Source organism: Streptopelia decaocto (genome assembly GCF_964273445.1).
Source record: "Streptopelia decaocto genome assembly, chromosome: 1".
In the NCBI taxonomy this organism is placed as follows: Eukaryota; Metazoa; Chordata; class Aves; order Columbiformes; family Columbidae; genus Streptopelia; species Streptopelia decaocto.
This window is the reverse complement of record NC_138663.1, coordinates 160,302,824-160,315,326: the sequence shown is the minus strand read 5'-3', so window position 1 is coordinate 160,315,326 and position 12,503 is coordinate 160,302,824. Positions and strand designations below refer to the sequence as shown.

General features: G+C 35.7%; 1 protein-coding gene across 1 annotated transcript in view; it reads left to right on the top strand.

Moving 5' to 3' along the window:
- GPC5 (glypican 5) overlaps positions 1–12,503 on the top strand; it is a gene marked incomplete at both ends in the record, with an annotated part of 669,870 nt that overhangs the window by 94,023 nt on the left and 563,344 nt on the right. The window lies entirely within an intron of this gene.

Sequence of the window (12,503 nt, the reverse complement as noted above, 5' to 3'; positions counted from 1 at the left end):
AAAGATAAAATAACTTTAGTTGATAACTTAATACATATGTTTCAAAATTGCCTCTTGTAGTGAAGGAATAGCCTATGAGGTATACAAGCCTGTATATGCTCAATATGTATGTATAAAAGGAGATGCACACATATGTGTCTTGTGGGGCTGTTAGATCAACATTAAACTAACTGCAGACATCAAAAAGAAACGTGGCACCACTTCCACCTTGCTGAGGTATAATGTTCAGCTTCTGTACAGGATGTATGTTTTCTTTAAGAGTTCATTACTTTCACCAGGAATTTGTTCTATGTTATAGATGACATTCATGCAATTGAGGTTAGATGAACATATAATTTTAAAAACAAATCTAGTAGCAAGAAAATAATCTCTTGACAAAAAAATCTCTGGAGGAGACATAGTTTGATCTAATTTTCTACAGTGGAAATTCAGATGAAGCTTTTACATGTCAATAATACAGAAGTTCTAAGTAATAATAATAATAATACAGAAGTTGTGAGCCAATATGTCAATAATACAGAAGTTACTAGTAAGTTTGTAACTAAGATAACCAAGTTATACAGGTGAAATAGCAACACTAATGATTATTAGTATAATAGACTGGATTGTTGAGCTTGTCACCATCAGCTCCCTCAATAGAAAATTGAGAGAGGCACTTTTGAGGCATGATTCATCTCCTCATAAGTATTTTGGCATGATTCTTCCCATAAACATCTTAAATAGGTCAGATGAATCATGCCTTAAACAACCCCACAACCTTCTACTGTCGAAAAAAAAAGGGAATACAGTATTTAGCTGAGGTGGTAGCTGAGATGAATCACCACCCACCACCTTGTGTACTTGTGTGATACGTGGGCTAAACTGACGTGTTCTTTCACTGCCTTCTTCCTTGTGGGTTTTGAGTTTGGCATTGGCATTGTTTAGTAAACATCACTGCCTTCATCAGTATTGGCATGCATACGTTCAAGATTATATATGAATTGAACAGTATAAATTACAAAGCTTCATAATGAACCTTATACGTTGTATTGCAAAAGTAAAATGCGTATGAATACCTGACATCACAGTATATGTTTTTCTGGAAGTATAATGATATAAATCACGCAGAGTCATTAAAAAAAAGCAAAAAAAAAAAAAAAATTAAAAAGGGCCAAATGTTCTCATAGGTTCCATTGGAAATAGTTAATTCTGCTCAAGCCCAGCTGTCACCAATGCTGATCAGACTGTTAACAGAGAAAGGACCTCTTTACACAGTTCCGGAACAACCCTGCAAAAGACTGAAAAGGGTCTTTCAAAAAAAAAAAAAAAAAAACCAAACCAGAAATGGGGAAGCTGGTGTCTTTTAGACTTCATAGCTTCATTTCATTATTCATTCATTATTGGGAATAAAAAGCTGAAATATTTAAAAGCCAAATACAGGAACATATCAAGTTGTTAAGTAACAATGAAATCATGTTTACAGGGGACAAGTTGGGTCAAGCTAATCTAATTTTCCTATATGGAAATGAAACCAAAATGTGGGTATGTGAGAAGCACAGATGTTGAGTCACTTGTCTTTCCTAAGCCTTTTTACACTATTCAACATGCCATTCTCATAAGTAAGTAGGGAATTATCTTGATTAAATTGCCACTAAACAGATGCAAAACTTTTTGGAAACCTGTACTTGATTGCTTAGCCAATGTTCATGGTCAGAATCAAGACACTTCAGTTGCAGTTCTTGGGCAAATACAGCCACCATTTTCACTACTGTGTTAAGGGTGAAATAATTAGTGTGCTCTCAACAAGTGAGGGAGGGCAATAAGACCTCATGCACAGGCTGGAAGATAGATCTAAAATTCAAAATAGTGGGTTGTCATTCAATGAGGACATATGCAAATTCTGCATTTAAGTAAGAATAAGATGATTCTATGATTGGAAAAGGACTGACTCAGCAGTTGTTCTGTTGAAATGATGTAGAGACCTTAGTGATTCCCAAAGTAAACATAAGTTAGAGAAGTGATGCTATTCTGAAAAAAATCACAAAACATTTTTTAGGTACTTAGTCAGGGAGAGCTATATTTGAATTTGGAACTCACAGCATCACAGAATCACAGAATGTTAGGGATTGGGAGGGACCTCGAAAGATCATCTAGTCCAATCCCCCTGCCAAAGCAGGAACATCTAGATGAGGTTACATAGGAAGGTGTCCAGGCGGGTTTTGAATGTCTTCAGAGTAGGACAACCCACAACCTTCCTGGGCAGCCTATTCCAGTGCTCTGTCACCCACACTGTGAAGAATTTTTCTCATATTTAAGAGGAACCTCCTGAGTTCCAGTTTGAACCTATTACCCCTTGTCCTGTCATTGGTTGTCACTGAGAAGAGCTTGGCTCCATCCTCATGACACTCACCTTTTATGTATCTGTAAACATTAATGAGGTCACCCCTTTGTCTCCTCTTCTCCAAGCTAAAGAGACCCAGCTCCCTTGGCCTTTCCTCATAAGGGAGATGCTCCACTCCCTTAATCATCTTTGTTGCCCTGCACTGGACTCTCTCCAGCAGATCCCTGTGCTTGAACTGAGGGGCCCAGAACTGGACACAATATTCCAGATGTGGTCTCACCAGGGCAGAGTAGAGGGGAAGGAGAACCTCTCTCGACCTACTAACCACCCTCCTTCTAATACACCCCAGGATGCCATTGGCCCTCTTGGCCACAAGGGCACAGTGCTGGCTCATGGTCATCCTGCTGTCCACCAGGACCCCCAGGTCCCTTTCCCCTATGCTGCTCTCTAATTCCCCAATTGGGTCATTCCCCAACTTATACTGGAACCTGGGGTTGTTCCTAACCAGATGCAAGACTCTACACTTTCCCTTGTTATATTTCATTAAATTTTTCCCTGCCCAACTCTCCAGCCTGTCCAGGTTTCGCTGGATGGCAGCATGGCCTTCTGGCGTGTCAGCCACTCCTTCCAGCTTTGTGTCATCAGCGAACTTGCTGATAGTGCACTCTATTCCCTCATCCAAATCATTGATGAATATATTGAATAATATAGGCCCCAGTACTGACCCTTGAGGCACTCCACTAGATACTCATAAACATATAGCTTGTCATTCTCCACTGATTAGCCGAGATGTAGACTCATCTACTTTGGAGATAGATTTGGTCTTTGGAGATGTCTGCTATCAGGTGTGTAGGACCTAATCTGAAATACCTAAAAGGGGGAAGAAGTAAATAATCTGTTTTTATTGGTGAGAACAAATGAGAATGTGGTGAAGCACTGGAATGATTGTCTTGAAGGTTGTGGCCTGTCTATTACTGCACATTTTTAAAGAATAAACTAGATACATAAGTTAAAATGTAAGATCATAAATCTAGTTGAACCTGCCCTGGTTTCAAAGGATGGGTTAGAGGACAGCTCAAGCCTTTGTTTCTATGTGGTTTTATTATTTAGTGAGGGATATTACAGTCCTGCATAAGCTGGGATACACAGCTGTAAAGGGAATGGAGAGGTAGCCATTTATTTTTGAGTCATGCAAGGAACACATACCCCTTGTCACACTGGATGATGGTGCAGATCACATGATGGGGTGGAAATCACAGTGGGTTTGTATTTTGGAAGAGACACACATCTCCAGCAGCTATTATCTCCACTTCCTTCCTGGAAAGCATTCCATGCCTTGAGAATGTATGAGTTGTCAGTGCTGCTGCAGGAGTTGCAAAATAGGGCTTAGCAGAGCATCTGCAAATAGTGGTAGAGTGAAAGGCACCCCCAGTAAAGCTGTGTAGTAAGTGTAAATCATGTACTGGTTGTATGTGTGATATCTCTAAAAGCAAAAAAATGTAGCATTAAAAATATATTTGGAAAGAATTTGTAAAAGTTAAAGAGCATGAAGGTGTAAAACTTAAGGGAATAATTTCATGAACCTATATTTACATAATTATTCATACAGTAAACATATTTGATTTACATTTACATCTAACATCTATTGTTCTTTGGCCCATTGAGCTCAACATTAATAGTCATTAAAAAGCATCTTGCCAAACAAAATCAGGTAATAATAAGTGAAATAATCTAATGAGAGAAATGGCTTGGTATTAAAGAAGAGGATGTCAAAAATATTCATAGAGTAGACTGTGTCTTGACAACACACATGGACTATATAAAGAAATCCAGACTATATAAAGAAATCCAGGTTTTTACATTTTGTTTGTTGGTGCCATGAGGCCAGAGATCTAAACTGAAAAATTAGATGGGTTTTCCCCTTGGCCAAGGCCATTCTACATGATACAAGCTACAAGTGCAGTAGGTCCCCCAGAATTTATAGGGAGAAGCATCGCTTTGCCAGGTGTTTTTTTTTTTTTTTCTTTTTTTTCGTTCCCTATAGATATGTTCTGGTGTGTAGTATACTCAGTAATCTTAACTGACTACATGGGAAGCTTACAATAAACAGTATGTAATGTGTTTTTACCTTTTTCATGGTAAAAACCATTCTGCTAAAACAGCTCGAACATCGTGGAGCATATCCAGAACTTTCACCTCAAGAGCTTCTGCTGCGGGCTTGAATAACTGCACAAAACCCTGTAAGTGTTAGTGGGGAGCAAGCAGAATGCAAGCAAAGAGGGTTCATGTGTTGTACTTCAGCTGTGTCTGCATTCTAAAGTGTGCATGAATTGGAAGTAGAGCTAAAGGCAAGTGTCAACACTACTAACAGCAATGGAGCATTTAATACATATTCTTTAGTTCTTAGTTGCTAAAAATGGGTTATGAGTTAGTGTAGAAATTAATTGTATTAAAATCAGGAGTCATATGGGGTAAGAAAGGGTGAGTCAAAGTAGAGTGAACTGTTCCAATCCATATCAATATTTGATCCTGAGCTGTTACCATCAAAAGCAGCTACACAGAACATTCAGTACAACTGTCACAAAAAAGCCCTTCTAGAAACAATTTCCCTCTCCTGAGACTTCCTTAGTGTTGAAATAATTTCTGAATTTCTCTTAAATTTGATAAGTTTATATGCTAAAACTGTATGCCTTTGCCTAACCAGTTTATAGAACTGGATTTTTTGTGTTGTGGTTGACAGGTGCTATTTTCCTCTTGTAATTGGGAATAAGCGTATTTGTCTGCCTGATTATCCACCTCCTGAGATTTTCTGTCTTGTCAAGTTAGAAATGGTATGTTATTAACCTGTCTGAAAGTTGAAGTGCATATATGTATGTTTGTTTAAGAAATTTAACCTTAAAGGACATTTTTTTCCTCTCTTTTTTTCTCAATAAAAATGGAGTGAAGCAAAGTGAAAGACAATAAATGCCTCTATTCCTGTATCAAACTCTTTAGAGGCTCTTTGAAACCCATGACATGTAGTCATAAGTTAAGTAAACAAACTCCTCAGATTTCTTTGACTGACTAGTGTGATGATTTTTAGCATGGAATTCCTCAGACTATCAGATGCAGGAATTCACCAGACTTCAACCAACACTTAGAAGAAAGCTGTCAGATTAAATATGCAGTGATACAAAATGAATATATTTACTTGTTTGATGTGCAAGAAATGTTGATCTGTAGTGCTGCATCTGCTAGAACCTGATTATCATTTCACTTTAACCTGTGTAAATCAAAAACACACTGAATTTGAGTGAGTACTGCCAGCAAAAAACTGGGATAAGTGGAAAAAAAAATCAGGTTCTAAACTTTCAGGTATAAAGACAAAAGCTTCATCTGATGTCAGTCATCATCATAGCTTTATGGACATCTTCCTGAGGTTGTTCTTTCTCTTCATGTGTAATTCCTCTGTGATTCCCTGTAATTACTTTTTACAAAGCTAGCACATAAAGTAGTGATGCTCAGGTAACCCTTTGGAAATCAAATATATACTTTATTTCATTCTAAGAAAAACACATTCCCATCTGTGCAGAAGGAAAGAGGATTTGCATAAATATATTAGAAGTTTGTCATTTATCTACCATTAAAACCACTTTGTAGAAGCATGATCATCTCAGCTTTTTATTCATATAAATTGCAGTATCATATTATATTCGATGACACTTTCTATTAATACTAGTTCCTTACAGAAATCTTAGGAATTCACCCTGACTAAATATCGATCTTTTAATCTGAGTGATTTGTTCTAATGTCCCTTTATAGTCAAAGGAGGGGGATAAACACTTCCGGAGTGCAGTTCATCTCAACCAAAAGTAGTCACCTGAAGTCAGACAGATGAATTATGCCTTAGAAGTGCTTGTTTCTCTCACCTGACTTTTGGGGAGCTTTGCGTGACTAGCTCACATATGTATGTTTGAAGTTATGTGAGATGAATTTTACTCTTCTTATCGATTAAGTTTTCTAACCTTCAGCATCATCCTGCTATAAATTCCAAATTTCCCTTTACAAAAAATACCCTTTAATACATCTGAGATTACTTGCCTTCCTTATTTATTATGGCAAGTGTGTAAAAAGACACATCATAAATTATTATCAGTTTAATGTCCTTTTGCAAACTATGCACAACATTTTACATCAAGAGATTTTCGTACAACTCTGTTATATATCAGTTTAAAGCTGTGATCCCCCGGAGTTTTCTGCTTGCAACTCTGAGTATACTTCATTCCAAGGTAGTAAGCAATCTATTAATAATTTAGAAATATTCTCCTCCAACAAGAAAGTATTGCCTGTGAAATAAACAGAATAATGCAAAATCGGAGAGAAGGTAAACAGAATCCAAGAAGAAAGAAAAAAAGAGTTTGGTAGACCTCTATTTGGTGTTAATTATTTCTTTGACTGATACCATACAAACCAATATTCTGTTGTTTTCAAAATGGCATCCCATAATCATCACTATTAAAAAAAGTAACAACAGACAGTAACAGCAGACAGTAACAACAAAACAACAGTTTGGGGAGAAAAGTGGAATCAGTGATTATAACTGGACGAAATAATAACCATTTGATAATCATTCATTGGTTCATATAACAGTCATTCAATATTAAAATATCATATGTCAAGGTATCATTAAACACTTTACATTCCCATTACAATTTAGGAGTATATTAAATAGCAGATTCTAAGGCTAAATATTTTAAAATCAACAGCAGCAAGTTTCACTGAAAAGTTCAAAAAGAATTTTCTGAACCAATAGTGATTATTTTCATTAAGTTAATTAATGAAGCTCCAGATAACTGAAAGAAAAAAAAGAAAGATAATTTTATTCCAACATTTTATAAAAAACAAATAGAAGAGTTGGAGATCATAGTGTCAGATCAGCTGAACAGGTGTCGTGTTGCGGTGCTGGGCCTGTTCTAGAATGTATAAATAGGAAAATGGAGAAGAAGAAGAAAAATAACATGGATTTGTTGATTCAGAAAGCAAGTTCTACATGACAAAAAATCAGTATCAGGATTACTAAGAACAGATTAACACTGAGTGATGATAGTAAGGAGATTATAAAATAACCATGAGAAGTACAATTATCAGTTCAGACTAGTGAATAGATGTAGCATAATCATGAGTGAGATTTGTCTCACCTGGCTTTGGGGCAGATTCTTTAGGATATTAAATTTAAAAAAAATAAATAATTTTTAAAAAGAATCTGTTGTTTGTTTGTTTGTTTGTTTGTTTTAAAGAATCAGTTTCTTATGTGTCCACACAATTTCATTATGGACAAAAAGGAGAACACATCTTGTATGTGGACCTGAGAGAATTTGCTATTTCTCTGATTGATGTCTAAGCAGCATTTCAAAGTGCAATAGTTCTTTTTAGTGTAATTGCAGTGACACTAATGCTTACAGCCCAAATTATCCGTGATTACTAATTCCTATTAACATTCCAACCAATACTATTACACACCAAGTTCCTCATGTCTATGCTTTTCTCTGGTGCTCTGCTCAAGCCTCCTGTGCATTGCTCAGATGAATCATCAGTCCTGAGCTCTCCACTGGCAGGAGTGTGATGCTGCTGGTGAAGGTTTCTTCTATGATGGTCTTAGTCCCTCTCAGGGTTAATTTTATTTGTTCCAGTCTTTTCCAATCCAATTTCCAATCTTGTATTTGCTGATGGGGCACACTCTTACCTACCCTCTGTTTGTAGGGCTTGATTACATCATGATTTAATTTTTTTGTCCTCTGGGTAATATTTTAAAGGGTGAGAGTTATGCAATTGCATAAAGATTAAAACAAACAAACAAACAAACAAACAAAAAATCCCAGCTGAAACCAAACAATATAACTAAACCAAAGTCACAGGATACACAAGAAACTCCTGATACCTCAGTAATTTGCCACTGAACACAGAACAACTTAGGCAATGGTCAGCTGATTACTATTCAAGTGTGTTTTTGTTTTGTTTTGGTTTTTTGTTTGTTTGTTTGTTTTTTTGTTTTTGTTTTTGTTTTTGTTTTGTTTTGTTTTGTTTTTTTTTCCTTCTCAAATAAATTCAAGACCAAACAAGACCTGACAAATTCGGAAGTCTGTTACGAGTAGTTACGGCTGTAAAGCCTGAGGTGTTTCACTAACACTTGGCAACACGAAGTTGATCAGGCTGTAGGTTTAATCTGTTCTACTTGTTTTCTTACTGACTTAAATAGTGAATCTATAATCTATGAAATGGATTAATTTAAAATATCTTTTAATGAAGAGCAGTATTAGTGAGTCTCAATTTTCTTCTGCTGGCATTTACCCTTTTGATCTCTCTCCCATATAACCTCCACAGGCAATGCCCTAATGAGTCCATCGCTTATAACTGATTTATATGTCCCGAAGCCTTTATTCTTCCAGCTCATTTTTCTGATATGATAAATGATTAGGGGATTTTGCAGTGTATCTGACACTGTGTACTACTTTGTAGTTAGGGATAATTACACTGAATTTCCCACCTATATGTATTTCCTTATTTGATATATTTTAAACAAAGATGTATTTAATACTGGATTGGTTAATTTCTTTTCCATAATTTTTATTTTCCATAACTTTGAATGCTTTTTATTTGTTAGGCTGCAGACTGCACCTGAGACATTCTCTTTGACTAATTCATTAGTCAAGATGCGGTTGATTAGTCTATAAATCTTTAGTAGAGAGAGTTTGATGATTCTGGATTATTTATGCTGCCCATAAACAGAAAGAAAACATATGAGATCACCAAATGTTAATGGCAAGTGGCAACAGGATTTTTCAAGTCATAATAAATTAATAATATTATTAGTTTTTTCAGCTTTGCTTGGATTTAGTTACCTGGATGCCTTTATATTATAGGCTGACACTTAAGGTAATTCAGGCTAAACAGTTTTGGATCCCCTCTAAACTATGAAAGGCATACTAACTATGTCCATAGTGGATTTTAGCCTGTCTGGTTATAATTTATTGAGTTCCATATGTTTGTTAAATACACTGCTATAAAAAAAAAAAAAAAGAATATATGTATGTATTGATATGAAGAATCAGCTGAATAAATGCAATACATAAAACAAGTGCTTATCTACATTTTTTTCCTAGCCTTCTGTTTTTTTCCTTCTTAGCAAAACCAAGAAGAGAGATGTTACTGTTCTTTTGAAAAAATAATGGGTTAATATATTGGCAGCCCTGATTTTTGACTTAGGAGTGTACAAATCAAAATTTTAATGTAGCCAAAGAAAAATAGACATGTAACCAACCCATGGTAGACACTAGGCATTATTCACAGTAGTGCTGCAGAAGGTATCTGTAGGATATTGTATAGTGGGAACTACAAAGATCTCATAAAAGATGGAGATAAGATGCACTGAGCCTGCAGATTAAAAAATAATCAAATAACATGTAAAAGAGCTTGTCTGGCTCATCTTTGTTACATTTACAATTTCTTTTATATGTATTTGATTTATAATTATTGAAAACACCACTCTTTTTACATGACTGAATAATAGAAGACTGATGATGTTAGTCTGGACCCATAGACTTAACAGATGGAAAAACACATTGTTAAATCTGTGATATGCTTGAAGTTTTGCAGCAGCATGACTGGATTTGTCATTGAAGTCTCCAAAAGTGTTGTAAATGACATAGATTACCATCATAAGGTGTTCACAGGAGCTGTTCAATAGTGAAAGTAAACATAGGTCATCTTTGCTGTCTGTCATTCTTCAAGCTATCCATGAGCAGACCAAATCTATGGAATACCTTTGCCAGTTATAAAGTAGGAAACGTGCCAGTAGAATAGCCCTGACAAACAAATTTTGTAAGAAATCCTAAAATGACAATTAAACAGCACGATGCAGAAGTGTAAACACAAGTGGCCAGTTTTGTCGTATGCTTTTTAGAAAAAGTACAAATATTCAATAATAGTTGATTACTGTGTTCATTCATTCGTGGGTTGCTGGGAACTAGCAATGTGATTCAGTCTTGAAGTTTTGTTATTGTTTAGACCACATTGTAAAATCTATTGATTATCCTTGTGCAGCATGATTTATATTTTCATCTAATATTTTTGCTCTTGGTAATAGGATACTGCAGCCATGGATTGTAACAGGCATTTTAGATCACATACTTTATGGTTTTCATCTAGGAAAATGTAATAATAAAAAATGGAGAAGGGTCATAAAAACCTTATTCATGTCATTCTAAGAGATTATTATAATATCATTATTTTACTAACATTGCCCACTTGAACAAATTTCATCCAACGCATTGGCAAAATTTGTGTAAAAGAGTGAATCTACAGTTGCTAAAATCACCATTTTCCTAGAAGGCTTTAATATTCTTCAGACTATTATTTTACACCATCTAAACCAAGAAACAATTTAACTTAAATTTTTCTCTTTGGTATTCTGGCTGCTTCAAACTTTTATATTAAGGGATCTTGAATCAGTGATGACTGAATCTAGAATTTAGTTCAGTTGTCTAAGTGCAGCCATCTAGTACAATTTTGAATACAAAACTTCCACACAAAGCCTGTAGCTTTGACACAGAACCTGCACAATACCTCTGTGATTCCGGACAAGCAGATAAATGGCATCCACCATTGAAAATGGTATTAAACACTCTCAGGCAACTAAATAAAGTCTCTATAGTAGGACTGTACTTTCTTTGTGTACCTTGTTCCCTCCAATAAAAATGATACACAATGTGCAGTAATGGTATTTAAGTCTGCAATTCAGCTGTCTATGTGTATGTGCCTCTGTGTGAGCTAGGTGTCCAGACTGCATTTATAGCTGGTGAAGATCTCATCTTTGGTTCAGTCACCTGGAAGTGAGCATCTTAACCAATCTAATATGTCCTGTCTCGTATGTTGTGTCTTATCTGCTGCTTCAGAAGGACATGGGTCTCCCATACACATGTGCACACCTACAAACAGGAGGTGTGGTGCGGGTGTCTCAAGTATGATCTGGCATGAAGTGCTAAGGTTGGGAGAAGTCAAAGAGCAAGTGGTGATGCAGACAGCTGTGGTCTACAGAGTTACTCAGCTGACATGTCTGCTTGTCAACTTATAGGATAAGCTGAAGAGGCTTTGCTGTATTGAGTAAGTCTCCACTGGTAGCAGCCCAGATCCATGTAGGGTCCTGACTTCAGGAGTCTGACTTTTGAAAGAGATCAAACCCTTTACTGAATCACTGTGATAGCTGACATGTATGAATTCTTGTACTGAAAATAATTTTAGGAGAGATGAACATATGTATGTGCCATAGTAATGAAAAAAAAAGAATGACAAGTAGGATGCACTGTCCTATTCTTTACTATGGACAGTCAATGCTTGCTTTCTTATGTGAATGTTAGAGGAACAAAAAAGAGAGACATAGCAAAGCCAGTCTTAAGGGTGGTGTGACAAATGAAACTACGAGTTAATAGATAATAGAACAGGAATAGAGGTAATTACTCTGATTTATAAGGTTGTACCCGATTTTTATTGGAGAAAAAAAAGCATGCATAGGTAGTATAAGCAGGTTAGTGTGCTCCTGTTTTCTTTGTGGTCTTTTCACAAAACATACAATCTCAAACCCACTGAAGTCAGTGAGAATCATTTCACTGACCTGAACAAGCTTTTTATCAGAATTTAATACATTTATTCTTATGCATGGATATATACTAATGATGCAAATAGCTAGTCTTGGTTATTATATTAAAATTATTCTGAGTCTTCTACCATTCCTTTCAGTCAGTGACTTAACATCAGACTTAAGATTTCTTCAGTAATTGCCTGACAGAGGTTGACACTACTTGATTCTGCCTATTTTTAACATCATAATTTTTTTACTGTATTAACTGTACTTCATGCTTTTCCTTTATTTCTGTAGGATCCCATTTAAAAAAGTATGAACAAATAAATATGTGAGAACTTGTAAAACATGATTAATAAAAAAGAGTTACTGAGTCATAGCCATCCAGTGGATAAAACGGGTTTATACTTGTAATATGTGCTTCTGTGTATTTTTATTCTGAACTTTAAGCTAAGTTTCCTTTCAAGCTGTATATTGCTCTTTTTGCCTTCTGTGATGTACAAACTGCTTAGCCAGATCTAGGAAATTCCTCAATCTGAACACTCTGTTTTTGTTTTGAAAACCAGCATA